Source organism: Sus scrofa, chromosome X (assembly GCF_000003025.6).
Source record: "Sus scrofa isolate TJ Tabasco breed Duroc chromosome X, Sscrofa11.1, whole genome shotgun sequence".
NCBI classification, from domain to species: domain Eukaryota; kingdom Metazoa; phylum Chordata; class Mammalia; order Artiodactyla; family Suidae; genus Sus; species Sus scrofa.
In genome coordinates, this window is record NC_010461.5 from 47,360,614 (window position 1) to 47,376,886 (window position 16,273).

The 16,273-nt window shown below is 42.5% G+C and overlaps 1 pseudogene; it reads right to left on the minus strand.

The window, feature by feature from the left end:
• Positions 10,124 to 14,315, minus strand: LOC100521650 (annotated as a pseudogene).

A 16,273-nucleotide genomic window follows, 5' to 3' on the forward strand; every position in this document is an offset into this window, starting at 1 on the left:
ATACAGATGGCCAACAAACACATGAGAAAATGCTCAACATCGCTGATCATAAGAGAAATGCAAATCAAAACCACCTTGAGATACCACCTCACACCAGTCAGAATGGCCATCATTCATAAATCCACAAATAACAAGTGCTGGAGGGGGTGTGGAGAAAAGGCAGCCCTCCTGCACTGCTGGTGGGAATGTAAACTGGTACAGCCACTATGGAGAACAGTTTGGAGATACCTTAGAAATCTATACATAGAACTTCCACATGACCCCGCAATCCCACTCTTGGGCATCTATCCGGACAAAACTCTCCTTAAAAGAGGCACATGCACCCGCATGTTCATTGCAGCACTATTCACAATAGCCAGGACATGGAAACAACCCAAATGTCCATCGACAGATGATTGGATTCGGAAGAAGTGGTGTATATACACAATGGAATACTGCTCAGCCATAAAAAAGAATGACATAATGCCACTTTCAGCAACATGGATGGAACTAGAGACTCTCATCCTGAGTGAAATGAGTCAGAAAGACAAAGACAAATACCGTATGATATCACTTATAACTGGAATCTAATATCCAGCACAAATGAACATCTCCACAGAAAAGAAAATCATGGACTTGGAGAAAAGACTTGTGGCTGCCTGATGGGAGGGGGAGGGAGTGGGAGGGATTGGGAGCTTGGGGTTATCAGACACAACTTAGAATAGATTTACAGAGGACAAGATGGCGGAGGAGTAGGAAGACACACTCGCCCTCTCCCACAAACACAACAAAAAAAGCACATCTACAGAATAAATGACTCGCACAGAACAGCAACCAATCGCTGGCAGGGGAACCTAAACTCCAATAACGGCAAGAAATTCGTGACATTATTGGGCAGAACAGGAGAAAAGAGGAGAGTGAGAGAAGGTGAATCCGAGTGGGACGGGGGCTCCCGAAAGGGAACTGCGGAGGAGAAAGGGATCCCGCACCCTGGAAAGTCACCTACCGGGCGAAAGATCAAACGAACCGGAGGAATCTCCAGATGCAGAGAGGAGTGTGGCAGTGAGTTGGAGTGCGGAGGGGCCGATCAAGAACCCAACGGACCATCTGAACTACGGGCACAGTCACCAAAAGTTGAGACGCCTGGGTGGGGGCTGGGCACGAGTCCTCGCCTCCGACGGTTAGTCCCCGGGAAAGGGCCGGGGACGCCTGGGTGGGGCTGGGCGCTGAGACCTCGCCTCCGAAGGTTAATTCCTGAGAAAGGGCCGGGGGACGCCTGGGAGTGGGGCTGGGCACCGAGACCTCGCCTCCGAAGGTTAATCCCTGAGAAAGGGCCGGGGGACGCCTGGGGGGGGGGGCTGGGCACCGAGACCTCGCCGCCGAAGGTTAGTCCCCGAGAGGGGCCGGGGGATGCCGGGTGGGGGCTGGGCACCGAGACCTCGCCGCAGAAGGTTAGTTCCCGAGAAGGGGCCGGGGGCGCCGCCTGGGTGGGGGCTGGGCACCGAGACCTCGGCTCCAGAGATTAGTCCCCGGGCTAGGGGGCGGGGCAGAGCGGAAACTGCTTGGGAGGTCTAGAAACCAGTTGATGGGCAGAGACTGCCTGGGAGACTAGAAAACAAAGCTGTCGCAGAGGAAGGGAGCAATACTCCAGGGGTGGGGAAGGGGAAAGCCACATCAGAGGGAACCTGGGAGAAGAGCCTGGTCTGCGCCCGTGCTGGGGAGGGGAGAGAAGAAGGGGTGGGTCCCCATAGAATACCCCCCACGCCACAGCAAGCTTACAGGCCCGCTAGCTAGCTGAAAACTGTGCTTCCCAGTGCATCCCCTCCCCCCACCCCCGCCACACCCTACGCTCTCACGGACCTGGGGCTGCCTGCCATCCAGGAGGGCTGGCCTCAACAATTGCCTGAAGCCTACCACCACAGGGGCTGTCCCTGCACAGGCCTGCTTGCCCTTTGGAGGGGCTACACTTCCGCAGAGCAGCACCAAAAAGCACCAGCCCCCGAGAAAAGGCCTGCAGCCTAGAAAAGCTAGAAAAAGCTTAGCCAGGCTGTGAATAGATCATAGATCGGCCTAATTCTCGGACGGTTTTTCTGAGTCGGGTTGCCCCGGGGAGGAGCCTCTTCGGTTTCCAACGGCCCTGCTACCCGCCCAAGCCCCCAGGGGATGCTCTAGTGGACCAGCTGCATAGGACTGCCAGCTCCAGGCAGGACCCCCTGCAGCCCAGAAAAGCTGCAACAAGCTCAGCCAGACTGTGAAAAGATCCGCCTACATTCTCAGGCTGTCTTTCTGAGTTGGGCTGCCCTAGGGAAGAGCCTCTCAGGTTCTCAGTGCTCCAGATAGCTGCTCCAGCCGCCAGGGGGTGATGCACCCCTAAAGAGCAGCTGCCCAACACCGCCAACCCCCTGCAAGAACCCCACAGCCTAAAAACACCAGAGCAAGTTCTGCATGACCAAGTGAAATCTGCTACCATCGTGGGGTGGACCTCCCAGTCCTGTCTGCCCTCAGGAAGTCCTCCTTTGCTTCAAAGAAACACTGTTAGCCCCATCAACACTCCAGAAAAGCCGCACTGCCTCAACAAAGATTGACCAACAACGCCAGCCCTCAGGAAATATTCCACGGCAGTGACAAGGCAAACACTGCCCGATCACGGAGAGCACAACTCCCTCAGGAGAAAGAAAACAACAAGCAAGATGAAGAAGCTGAGAAACCACCCCCAGTCAACCCAACAGGAGAACTCACCTAAAACAGTCAACAATGAAACAGATCTCTGCAGTCAGACAGACCTGGAGTTCAAAAGAGAAATAGTGAAAATACTGAAGGAATTAAGAGAAGATAGGAACAGTAATGCAGATACCCTCAGAAAGGAACTAGAAAATATAAGGAGGAGCCAAGAAAAACTAGAACATTCATTTGCAGAGATGCAAACTGAACTAGGGGCAGTAAAAACCAGAATGAATAATGCAGAAGAACGAATCAGTGATATGGAAGATAGAATAATGGAAATCACTCAATCTGGTCAACAGACAGAAAACCGAATCAAAAAACTGGAAAGCAATATAAGAGACCTATGGGATAATATAAAGCGGGCCAATCTACGCATAATAGGAATTCCAGAAGGAGTAGAAAAAGATGAGGGAATGGAAAATATATTTGAAGAAATTATCACTGGAAACTTCCCAAATCTAAAGGATACTGGATTCAAGACACAAGAAGCACAGAGGGCCCCAAACAAACTGAACCCAAACAGACCCACACCAAGACACATCATAATAACAATGGCAAAAGTTAGTGATAAAGAGAGGATCCTCAAGGCAGCAAGAGAAAAACAGAATGTTACCTACAAGGGAACCCCCATAAGAATATCAGCTGATTTCTCTACAGAAACACTACAGGCCAGGAGGGAATGGCAAGAGATATTTAAAGTGCTCAAAGGAAAAAATATGCAACCTAGAATACTCTATCCAGCAAGAATATCATTTAAAATAGAAGGGGAAATTAAAATTTTTCCCAACAAACAAAAACTTAAAGAATACAGCAACACAAAACCCAGGTTCAAGGAAATATTGAAAGGGCTTCTCTAAACCAAAAAGAAAGGAAGGAAAGGGAAGCAAAAAGAAAAGAAAAAAAAAGAAGAAGAAGAAGAGGAAGAACTAGGACTGAGGAAACTGCAATCAGAGAGAAGTCACTCAAATAAGCCAGCAGCAGATTTAATCATGAACATGCTTCAAACAAAATAAAATTAAAAAGAAAAAAGAAAAAAATAGTCATCAAAACCATAAAATGTGGGCAAGGGATGTCAGGAGGACCATCAGGCTAAAACACACATTTATGGGAAGGGGTTAGCATACTTAAAAAACAGGGCAATCACAAGCCAAAACCAAATATTGCATTTGCAAAAAATGAAAAAAAAAACACTCAAGCAGATAATAACAGGAGACCATCCAACCAAAAAAAAAAAAAAAAAATGGAGAACCATAGAATCAACTGGAACACGAGGTTCCAATGGCAATAAATAATCATCTATCAATTATCACCTTTAATGTCAATGGACTGAATGCCCCAATCAAAAGACACAGGGTGGCTGAGTGGATAAAAAGGCAAAAACCTTCAATATGCTGCCTACAAGAAACTCACCTTAGGACAAAAGATACATATAGATTGAAAGTGAAAGGGTGGGGAAAAATATTTCACGCCAATAGACATGACAGAAAAGCAGGAGTCACAACGCTCATATCAGACAAAATAGACTTTAAAACAAAAGACATAAAGAACGACAAAGAAGGACACTATTTAATGATTAAGGGATCCATCCAAGGAGAGGATGTTACTATTGTCAACATATATGCCCCAAATACAGGAGCACCCAGATACATACAACAAATACTAACAGACATAAAGGGAGATATTGATGAGAATACAATCATAGTAGGAGACCTTAATACCCCCCTCACATCAATAGACAGATCCTCTAGACAGAAAACCAATAAAGCAACCGAGATCCTAAAGGAAACAATAGAAAAGTTAGACTTAATTGATATCTTCAGGACACTACATCCAAAAAAAGCAGAATACACATTCTTCTCAAATGCTCATGGAACATTCTCAAGAATCGACCACATATTGGGACACAAAGCGAATCTCAATAAATATAGGAGCATATAAATTACCTCAAGTATCTTCTCTGACCACAATGCCATGAAATTAGAAATCAACCATGGGAAAAGCAAAGAGAAAAAACCTACTCCATGGAGACTAAACAACATGCTACTAAAAAACCAATGGGTCAATGAGGAAATCAAGAAGGAAATTAAAAACTACCTTGAAACAAATGATAATGAAGACACAACCTCTCAAAACCTATGGGATGCTGCGAAAGCAGTGCTCAGAGGGAAATTTATAGCAATCCAGGCCTTTCTCAAAAAAGAAGAAAGATCCCAAATGGACAACTTAACCCTCCACCTAAACGAATTAGAAAAAGAAGAACAAAAAAGTCCTAAAGTCAGCAGAAGGAAGGACATTATAAAGATCAAAGAAGAAATCAATAAAATAGAGACTCACAAAACAATAGAGAAAATTAATAAAACCAAGAGCTGGTTCTTTGAAAAGGTGAACAAAATTGACAAACCTCTGGCCAGACTCACTAAAAAGAGGAGAGAAAGAACCCAAATCACCAAAATTAGAAATGAAAAAGGAGAAATCACAATGGATACAGCAGAAATACAAAAAACCATAAGAGAATACTATGAACAACTATATGGCAACCAGTTTGACAATCTGGAAGAAATGGACAATTTTCTAGAATCTTACAGCTTGCCAAAACTGAATCAAGCAGAAACAGACCAACTGAACAGACCGATCACTAGAAATGAAATTGAAGAGGTCATAAAATCACTCCCTACAAATAAAAGTCCAGGACCAGATGGCTTCACAGGTGAATTTTATCAAACATATAAAGAGGAATTGGTGCCCATCCTCCTTAAACTCTTTCAAAAGGTTGAAGAAGAAGGAATACTCCCAAAGACATTCTATGAGGCCACCATCACCCTCATTCCAAAACCAGACAGAGATACCACCAAAAAAGAAAACTATCACCCAATATCATTGATGAATATAGATGCAAAAATTCTCAACAAAATCTTAGCCAACCGAATCCAACAACATATCAAAAAAATTATACACCATGACCAGGTTGGGTTCATCCCAGGTTCACAAGGATGGTTCAACATACGCAAATCAATCAGCATCATACACCACATTAACAAAAAAAAAGTCAAAAATCATATGATCATCTCAATAGACGCAGAAAAAGCATTTGACAAGGTCAAACATCCATTCATGATCAAGACCCTCGCCAAAGTGGGTATAGAGGGAACATTCCTGAATATCATCAAAGCCATTTATGATAAACCCACAGCAAATATAATACTCAATGGGGAAAAACTGAAAGCCTTCTCACTCAAATCTGGAACAAGACAGGGATGCCCACTCTCACCACTGCTCTTCAACATAGTTTTGGAAGTCCTAGCCACAGCAATTAGACAAACAAAAGAAATCAAAGGCATCCATATAGGAAGAGAAGAGATCAAACTGTCACTGTATGCAGATGATATGATACTATACACAGAAAACCCTAAGGACTCAACCCCAAAACTCCTTGAACTGATTAATAAATTCAGCAAAGTGGCAGGATATAAGATTAACATTCAGAAGTCAGTCGCATTTCTGTATACCAGCAATGAAACATTAGAAAAGGAATACAAAAAAATGATACCTTTTAAAATTGTACCACACAAAATCAAATACCTCGGAATACACCTGACCAAAGAGGTAAAGGACCTATATGCCGAGAACTATAAAACCTTCCTCAAAGAAATCAAAGAAGATGTAAAGAAATGGAAAGATATTCCATGTTCCTGGATTGGAAAAATCAATATTGTAAAAATGGCCATACTACCCAAAGCAATCTACAGATTCAATGCAATCCCTATCAAATTACCCATGACATTGTTCACAGAAGTAGAACAAACAATCCAAACATTTATATGGAACCACAAAAGACCCAGAATCGCCAAAGCAATCCTGAGAAACAAAAACCAAGCAGGAGGCATAACTCTCCCAGACTTCAAGAAATACTACAAAGCCACAGTCATCAAAACAGTGTGGTACTGGTATCAAAACAGACAGACAGACCAATGGAACAGAAGAGAGAATCCGGAAATAAACCCTGACACCTATGGTCAATTAATCTTTGACAAGGGAGGCAAGAACATCAAATGGGAAAAAGAAAGTCTATTCAGCAAGCATTGCTGGGAAACCTGGACAGCTGCATGCAAAGCAATGAAACTAGAACACACCCTCACACCATGCACCAAAAGAAACTCCAAATGGCTGAAAGACTTAAATATATGACAGGACACCATCAAACTCCTAGAAGAAAACATAGGCAAAACACTCTCTGACATCAACATCATGAATATTTTCTCAGGTCAGTCTCCCAAAGCAATAGAAATTAGAGCAAAAATGAACCCATGGGACCTCATCAAACTGACAAGCTTTTGCACAGCAAAGGAAACTCAAAAGAAAACAAAAAGACAACTTACAGAATGGGAGAAAATAGTTTCAAATGATGCAACTGACAAGGGCTTAATCTCTAGAATATACAAGCAACTTATACAACTCAACAGCAAAAAAACCAATCAATCAATGGAAAAATGGGCAAAAGACCTGAATAGACATTTCTCCAAGGAAGATATACAGATGGCCAACAAACACATGAAAAAATGCTCAACATCGCTGATTATAAGAGAAATGCAAATCAAAACTACCATGAGATACCACCTCACACCAGTCAGAATGGCCATCATTAATAAATCCACAAATAACAAGTGCTGGAGGGGGTGTGGAGAAAAGGGTACCCTCCTGCACTGCTGGTGGGAATGTCAACTGGTACAGCCACTATGGAGAACAGCTTGGAGATACCTTAGAAATCTATACATAGAACTTCCATATGACCCTGCAATCCCACTCTTGGGCATCTATCCGGACAAAGCTCTACTTAAAAGAGACACATGCACCCGCATGTTCATTGCAGCCCTATTCACAATAGCCAGGACATGGAAACAACCCAAATGTCCATCGACAGATGATTGGATTCGGAAGATTTGGTATATATACACAATGGAATACTACTCAGCCATAAAAAAGGATGACATAATGCCATTTGCAGCAACGTGGATGGAACTAGAGAATCTCATACTGAGTGAAATGAGCCCGAAAGACAAAGACAAATACCATATGATATCACTTATAACTGGAATCTAATATCCAGCACAAATGAACATCTCCACAGAAAAGAAAATATGGACTTGGAGAAGAGACTTGTGGTTGCCTGATGGGAGGGGGAGGGAGTGGGAGGGATCGGGAGCTTGGGCTTATCAGACACAACTTAGAATAGATTTATAAGGAGATCCTGCTGAATAGCATTGAGAACTATGTCTAGATACTCATGTCGCAACAGAAGAAAGTGTGGGGGAAAAAACTGTAACTGCAATGTATACATCTAAGGATGACCTGACTCCCTTGCTGTACAGTGGGAAAAAAAAAAAAAAAAAAAGAATAGATTTACAAGGAGATCCTGCTGGGTCGCTTTGAGAACTATGTCTAGATACTCATGTTGCAAGAGAACAAAGGGTGGGGGAAAAATGTAATGTATACATGTAAGGATAACTTCATCCCCTTGCTGTACAGTGGGAAAAAAATCCCAGTAAATTATTTTATGGATATTGTTAAATTGATTAAAATATTTATATGGAAAAGCAAAAAACCCAGAATGGCCAATAAATATTTCTGGAGAAGAACAAAATTACATGTTTTATATCATCACATTTCAAGAACTATTAAAAGCTACAGTAAACATGAGGTATTAGGGAATGAAATCACAAATAGATCAATGGAACAGAATTAAGAGGCGAGAGATAGACTTGCATAAATTTAGTCAACTGATCTTTGACAAATGAGCAAATGCAATATAATGGAGCAGAGAGTCTCTTCAATAAATGGTGCTTGAACAATTTGACATCCACATGCATAAAAATGAATCTAGACACAGACCTTACCTGCTTTAGAAAAATCAACTCAATATGGATCATAAACCTAAATGTATAATGTAAAACGATAAAAGTCTTAGAAGATAACATATTAGAAAGCCTAGATGACTTTGGATATGGTGATGACTTTTAGATAAAACACCAAAGGAATGATCTATGAAAGAAATAATGAGCTGGAGTTTATTAAAATAAAATATTTTGGTCTGTTAAAGAAAACATCAAGAGAATTAGTAGGCAAGCCATAGGCTGAGAGAAAATATTTATAAAAACACTTCTGATAAAAGACTATTGTCCTAAGTATACTGATAATTCTCATAACTCACCTATAAGAAAACATACAACCCCATTAAAAAGTGGGCCAAAAACCTTGACAGATACTTTACCAAAGATACACAAATGATGACTATGCATGTGAAATGATACTTTACATTCTATGTAATCAGAAAAATACAAATTAAAACAACAGTGATATACCACTTCACACCTATTAGGATGACCAAAATCTGAAATACTGATAACAACAAATCCTAGTGAGAATGTGAAACAGGAGCTTTCATCCACTGCCAGTGGAAATGTAAAATTACATAGCTATGTTGGAAGATAGATTCGCAGTTTCTTACAGAAGTAAACATATTTTTACCATATGATTCGGAAATCACCTCCCTTGGTATCTACCCAGAAGGAGTTGAAAAAAAATTTACATGGATGTTTACAGCAGCTTTATTCACAATGACTGAAACTTGGAAGAAACCAAGATGTATTTTAGTAAGTTAATGGATAAATAAACTGGTACATCCAGACAACGGAAAGTTATTCAATGATAAAAAGCATTTGGGGTTGGTAGATGCAAACTATTACATTTAGAATGGATAAGTAATGGGGTCCTATTGTACAGCACAGGCAACTGTGCCCAGTCTCTTGGGTTAGAACATGATGGAAGACAGTATGGAAAAAAAAAAAAAAGAATGTATGTGTATGTGTGCTGGGTCACTTTGCTGTACAGCAGAAATTGAAGGAGCATTGTAAATTAACTATACTTTAATAAAAAAGCGATAATTAAAAAAGAAATGATATCCAGTCATAAAAAGGTGGAGGAAACTTAAATGCATATTACTATGTGAAAGAAACCAATCTGAAAAGGCTACATATTGTATGGTTCTAACTATATGACATTCTGGAAAAGACATTATTTATCTCCATTTTTACCATGAAGACAGTAAAAAGATCAATGGATGCCAGGGGCTGGGGTGGAGAGTGGGATAAACAGGCAGATTAAAGATAATTTTCAGGAAAGTAAAAATACTTAGTATGATATTATAGTGATAGATATCTTATTATGTATTTGTCCAGTTAGACTGTACAACACTAAATATTAACCTGAATTAAACTATGGACTTTGGGTGATTATAATGTGTCAATGTAGGATCACTAATTATAGCGAATGTACTGTTCAGGTGAGTGATTTTTTTTTTCACCTGATAACTGGCTGAAGAATTTTATTAATAACTTTTTTGTACAGAAAACTCAATAATGTACACTTAGCCCAGTTTGGTGGCCAGTTCTTTAGCCTTTGCCTTTTCCAGCTTGGCAATGCAATTTACTAATTTTGAACCCAGGACCTTGCCTCCCCAGTGATGCTGGATCTCGTTGTATCTGTCATTGTAATTGGTCCTGATGGCTTCCACCAGTTTAGCCACAGCGCCCTTGTCTTCTGAGTTGACTTGTGTGAAGGCCATGGTGGTGCAGGTCTTCCGGTGGACCAGTCACCCCAGCCTGGCCTTGCCCTTGATGATTCAGTAGGGGATCCCCATCTTCTGACACAGGGCCTGCAGGAAGACCATCAGCTTAATGGGATTCATGTCATGTGAGATCACCATCAACTGAGGCTTTTTGTTCTCTACCAAGATGGTAACAATATTCACCCCTGCTCAAAGGCCAGGTGGCCTCTCGGTGGGGACATCCCCTTTGCCTGCAGAGTTCTTCTCAGCTTGGGCCAGCAACCTCTGCTTCTTCCCTTGCTTTGTTTCTGGTCCGTACTTGTGGGCTAGCTGAAGCAGATGAGTAGCTATTTGGCAGTCCAAGTCTTGGGTAAACTGATTAATTGCAGGAGGCACCTTTAGCCGTTTATAGAGAATGGCCCTTTGCCACTCTAGCTGGGTGTACTGGGGCCATTTGAAAAAAAATGGGTGAGGTCCTTTTGGGCTGGATGTCCTGTCCAATACCAAAATTCTTGGGTCTTTTCTCAAACAGGGGATTTACCACCTTCTTGGCATCCTGCTTCTTCATGACAGCAGGGGCCAGGGCCACCTTCTTTCCCCTTGGCCTTCTTCCCCTTCAGCATTTTTTTTTTATTTAGGAATTTGCATTCTTTTTTTTATTTTCCCACTGTACAGCAAGGGGATGAAGTTATCCTTACATGTATACATTACAATTACACATTTTTCCCCACCCTTTGTTCTGTTGCAACATGAGTATCTAGACAAAGTTCTCAATGCTACTCAGCAGGATCTCCTTGTAAATCTATTCTAAGTTGTGTCTGATAAGCCCAAGCTCCTGATCCCTCCCACTCCCTCCCCCTCCCATCAAGCAGCCACAAGTCTTTTCTCCAAGTCAATGATTTTCTTTTCCCCTTCAGCGTTTTGAATGGCAGGTGGAGAGAGCTGAAAACCATAACAGGTTAAAGAAGTAAAACAGGAGATTGAAACTATGTGCAGAGAATAGAAGACAATAACACATGACCAAATAGATTTGAAAAAGAACCAAATGGTATTACTCTATACAAAAAAATATAATAACTGAAAACCAAAAGTCAATGGATAGATCAAACAGCAAATTAAAACTTGCTGAATAGTAAATTAGTGAACTAGAAGATAGATCCAAAGAAATTATCCAGAATGTAGGTCAGAGAATCCTAGCAACTTAGAAACAGATGCTTGACTGGGATTCTAACCCAGCTTCTTAAAAATAGAAAAACCTAGTACTCTAATTGGCCATTGCTTGTTTGAGACTCTAAACTGACTTCTAGAGTATACTCAGAATCTTAAGAATCAAAATCTATCCTCACTATGTTTCAATGGACATTTATCTGGAACACTGGATTTTGGTTGGAATAGACCTCACCACTGGAAACCCAAATAAGCAAGCAGAGTGGAGGCAAAAGATCTTGGTGAGAGATGGGATGTCTGGGTTGAGGGTCTGATGATGGTTCTGATCCAGATCTGAGTTTTGGAACCAAAGTCAGACAGAAGTTAAAGTGGTTAAAATAAATTTTATTCAACAGGATTTCCTGCTGTGGTGCAGTGGGTTAAATATCTGACTGCAGGGGCTCAGGTCGCTGCAGAAGTGAGGGTTCAGTCCCTGGCTTAGGAACTTCCATATGTTGCGGGTGCAGTCATAAAAAATTTTATTCAATAAATTATTGCCATAGTGAAAGAGAGACTCAATTATTGAACTGGGCTCAATTCTGAATACAACCAGAAAAAGTGGGGATTTATTGCTAAGGAGCGAGTTGAGGGGGAGCATTGGTGGATGGAAAATTACTAAGAGGAGACATCAAGTCTGGGAGGATTCTGGCTGAAGTGACCCAAGAGGATTCTTGCTGAAGATGGGCTAGGTGATCAGATATCACTTGGGGCATAATGGGGATGAGGAGATTGTTCAGACATCAAGGGTGTGGAATACTCTCTAAACTGACCTAGTAGGATTCTTGCTAAAACTAGATTCTATAAGGAAGTACATGGATGGATGGACGGGACTTGTTGGGGAGAAGTTTCAGGGAAGCTTTAGTCAAGTTTGGTCAAGCCAAGAAGCTTTGTCTCCACTGAGTTTTCAAATCCTTTGGGTAAATATCAAGGAATGTGGTTGGTAGATCACATGGGAAGGATATGTTTAGTTTGATAAGAAACCACCAAACTGTCTTCCAAAGTGACTGCATCATTTTGCATTCCTACCATCAATGAATGAGTTGCTATTGCTCCACATCCTCACCAGCATTTGTTGTCACCTCGCAATGTTTTGAAATGTTGTTTGGTCTTTGAAGTCCTGAAGTCTAGGAATGGGATGTTTTGCCACACACTTATTTTGTCTGCGATGGCCTTTTCCTCCCTTTTGGCAAACTCTTACCTACTTTTCAGTTTCTACCTCTTCATGGAACTCTGCCTGATCCATTGCTCTGAGCACATAAAGCCTTCCTTTGCCTGTATTTTTGTCTCCTCCACCACGCCCGAGGTAGGTCTGACTATATGAGGCCACAGACATTGACTGACAAGATCCTTGGAACCTCTTCAGGATGGGATATATAGGGTGAATTAGACATGGTCCATCCATACCACTGAGGATTGCTGTAAAATTAAACAACTATAAAATTTCTTAGCATAGTGCCTGGGACAGTCTAAGCACTCCATAAATGTTAACTATAATCTTCACTATCACTACCATCACCAATGACTTTTCATATCAGTTTATAAAGATAGAGTCCATTTTTAAAAATTTCTCCAATGTATTATTTTTTTTCTACTGTACAGCATGGTGACCCAGTTACACAAACAGGTATACATTCTTTTTTCTCCCATTATCATGCTCCATCATAAGTGACAAGGCGTAGTTCCTAGCGCTACACAGCAGGATCTCATTGCTAATCCATTCCAAAGGCAATAGTCTGCATCTATTAACTCCAAGGTCCCAATCCATCCCACTTCCCCCCTTGCAACCACAAGTCATGGATAGAACTAGAGACTCTCATACTGAGTGAAGAGAAGTCAGAAAAAGAAAGACAAATACCATATGATATCACTTTTATCTGGAATCTAATATACGGCACAAATGAACCTTTCCACAGAAAAGAAAATCAGACTTGGAGGATAGCGCCTGTTTTTAACGTACAAAAATCACCCCAGTGATGCTTTCAATTTTTTCATTATTACAAATCAGTAAGGCTAATACTTGTTCACATAGACTTCCCTGCAAAGTTTTTTTTTTTTCCCCTTTAGGGTAAAGGTACTTGAAGTCCGTGGTTAGCATCATTACTCTCAACTTGTTAGAAAAGCAAATTCTTAGGCCTCATTCCAAATCTATTAAATTAGAAACTGATAGCGGGTGATCCTTAACCTATTTTTAAAAACCCACTAGGTGATTCTGATGCACTGCTCTATGCGTCTTGGGCGTATACATAGAAATGGAATTGCTGAGCCAAGAGCACACATGCATTTAAAAATTTTAAGACACTGTCGAGCAAGCCCTCCCCCTCCAAAACTTCCACTTAGAGAGAAGGCCGGAAGATACCTCTTCAACCAAGGCTCCCATCTCATCTGATGCCCCCCCCCCGCGCTCGCGCGCAGGGCGTCAGCCTCCCGCTAGCCTCACCCCGGTGTACGAGCACACGCAGGCGCGGTTGGGATCTCGAGTGAGACGCACACCGGGCGGGGCTTCCTTTCCCACTGATGGGGAGAGGAGGTGGGAGGGGCGGTATTAATTTCGGGAGAGGGTGGGACAAAGGTAGAATAAGGAACAGTGAACTTTAGTGTTGGCGGTTTTTCTTGGATCCCGCTGTTAGAACCACGAGTTTGCCTGCATTTCTTTCTACCAGTAGGGTGTTGCCACTTTTTAAAGCGTTGGAAAAGGGAAAAGAGAGCACTCAGGAACCTGAACCTCGGCCCCACCTGCGGCAGCGGCTTGCCGATTGCCAATTGGCCAGTGATGGGAGCGCATACCAACTAGTGAGAATGACGTCATCTTGCAGATCCGACGGGAGGAAGCTTTGTGGGAGGGAGGAGATCCGGTGAGAGTAGCCGGTGGGATAAGACTGGGTTAAGGCCAGACTGAAGAGCTTACTGAAAGATAGAGAACTCCAGAAGAAGGGGAGGGAGGAGTCTTGTGTCTGCTGACAGCTAGGCTGGGGATGGACCCCTGAGGGCGGAAGGCACTGCCCTGGAGGTTAGAGCCACCCAAGGGCAGGTAGTAGGGTGGCCGCCAGGGGGTGATGGTGCCTACACACGCCCGCAAGTGGTTCCACACAGACTGGCCAATATATTTTGAAACCGTTTATTTTTTGTATCTCTTTCCTCTTCTGCCCTGATCTCCCTGAGAAAAAGGAGTGTGGGTGATTCATTGAATTCCCCAGCACCTAATGGCGGGGGTCTGTTAACAAAAAGGCACGTAATTAAGATGGTTGACTGATTTAAGGAAAAGGGAAGAAAAGATAAAGCTCAGAGATGTTCATAGTTTACGTAAGCAAGTTTAGGCCTCTTTTTTTTTTTCTTCATAGAGAAGACGTTTTATTTTAATTTTTTATTTTTGTCTTTTTTGTCTTTTCTAGGGCTGAACCCACAGCATATGGAGGTTCCCAGGCTAGGGGTCTAATCGGAGCTACTGTAGCCGCCGGCCTACATCAGAGCCACAGCAACTCTGTGATCTGAGCCGCGTCTGCGACCTACACCACAGCTCACGGCAACGTGGGATCCTTAAACCCACTGAGCAAGGCCAGGGATCAAACCGGCAACCTCATGGTTACCAGTCGGATTCGTTAACCCCTGAGCCAGGAGGGGAACTCAGAGGAGACATTTTAAATGTCCACCAGCAGGCCCTGAGCCCACGCAGCTTTTACATTGTTGCAGTAGGAGTGTACGCATGACCTTGTGTCCTAAGTTACAGCATAATAATTTCCCTCTGTTGCTATAGAATCTCCACAGCCATCATCCCTCGGTAATGGTTATAGAATGTTCCAACAGACAGCTGTGCCACGATTCACTTAACCCTTCCCCTCTTGTTGGATATTACGACTACTCTGTTTGACCATCACAAAATAGCTTTGCAAGGAACAGTTTTTGTGCTTAGAGCTTTTCCTCTTTCAGAGCGGGGCGGGTGCATAGTTAGGAGCAGAATTAATGCGAGAATGGCACGAACATTTTAGGTTGTTGTTGACCTGCCAGCTTTCCTGAAAGGATTTTTACCTATTGATGCCAAAGGCTAAATCCAAAATCAACCCTGGTGAACTCCAGGTCTTGTCGGTCTCCAGGCTGGTTTTAATTTCTCCCTCCTGCAGCAATGCTCAAGTTTATTATTAGTTCTGACCTTTAGGGCAAGACAAACACACACTAAATATTCAGGGACAACTTTAGCAACTACAACAGCTGACATTGTGAATGGGTGCAGATCAGGTTTCAAGCTTGGGCGACTGGTATGGATGCATTTGCCTCACCAGGACAGGAAATCTGAGAAGAGGAACAGGTTTGGGAGGGGGCAGATGAGATCAGTTTTAAATATGCTTAGTAGGAGGTGCCTTTGGGACACCTAAGGGGTTATATCCAGGAGACATGCATACATATGGATAAACAGCAGTTTTTGCCCTTCTCTGAGCTCCCAGAGCTCCCTATCCGTGGATTTCTTATGGCTTAGGTTACCTTTATCCTTGCACTACCTGGGAGCTCCTTGAGGCCAGGACAAGGGTCTGACTCATTTGCGTATCCCTCCTCTCTGTGCTTTACAGCTAAGAGGCCTTAAAAGTCTGTCCTGGATAAAGGAATTTCTGTGATTTCTTAATTGGACAATTCCTGCAGTAGGAGTTCTGTTCTGGGGAAAAAAGTTTTGAGAAGCTTGAGAGTTCTGGGAAGGCTTCCTGTAAGAGGTGGCATAATATTACTGTTAAATCATGATCATTTGTTGAATACCTACCATGTGCCACTCACACATGC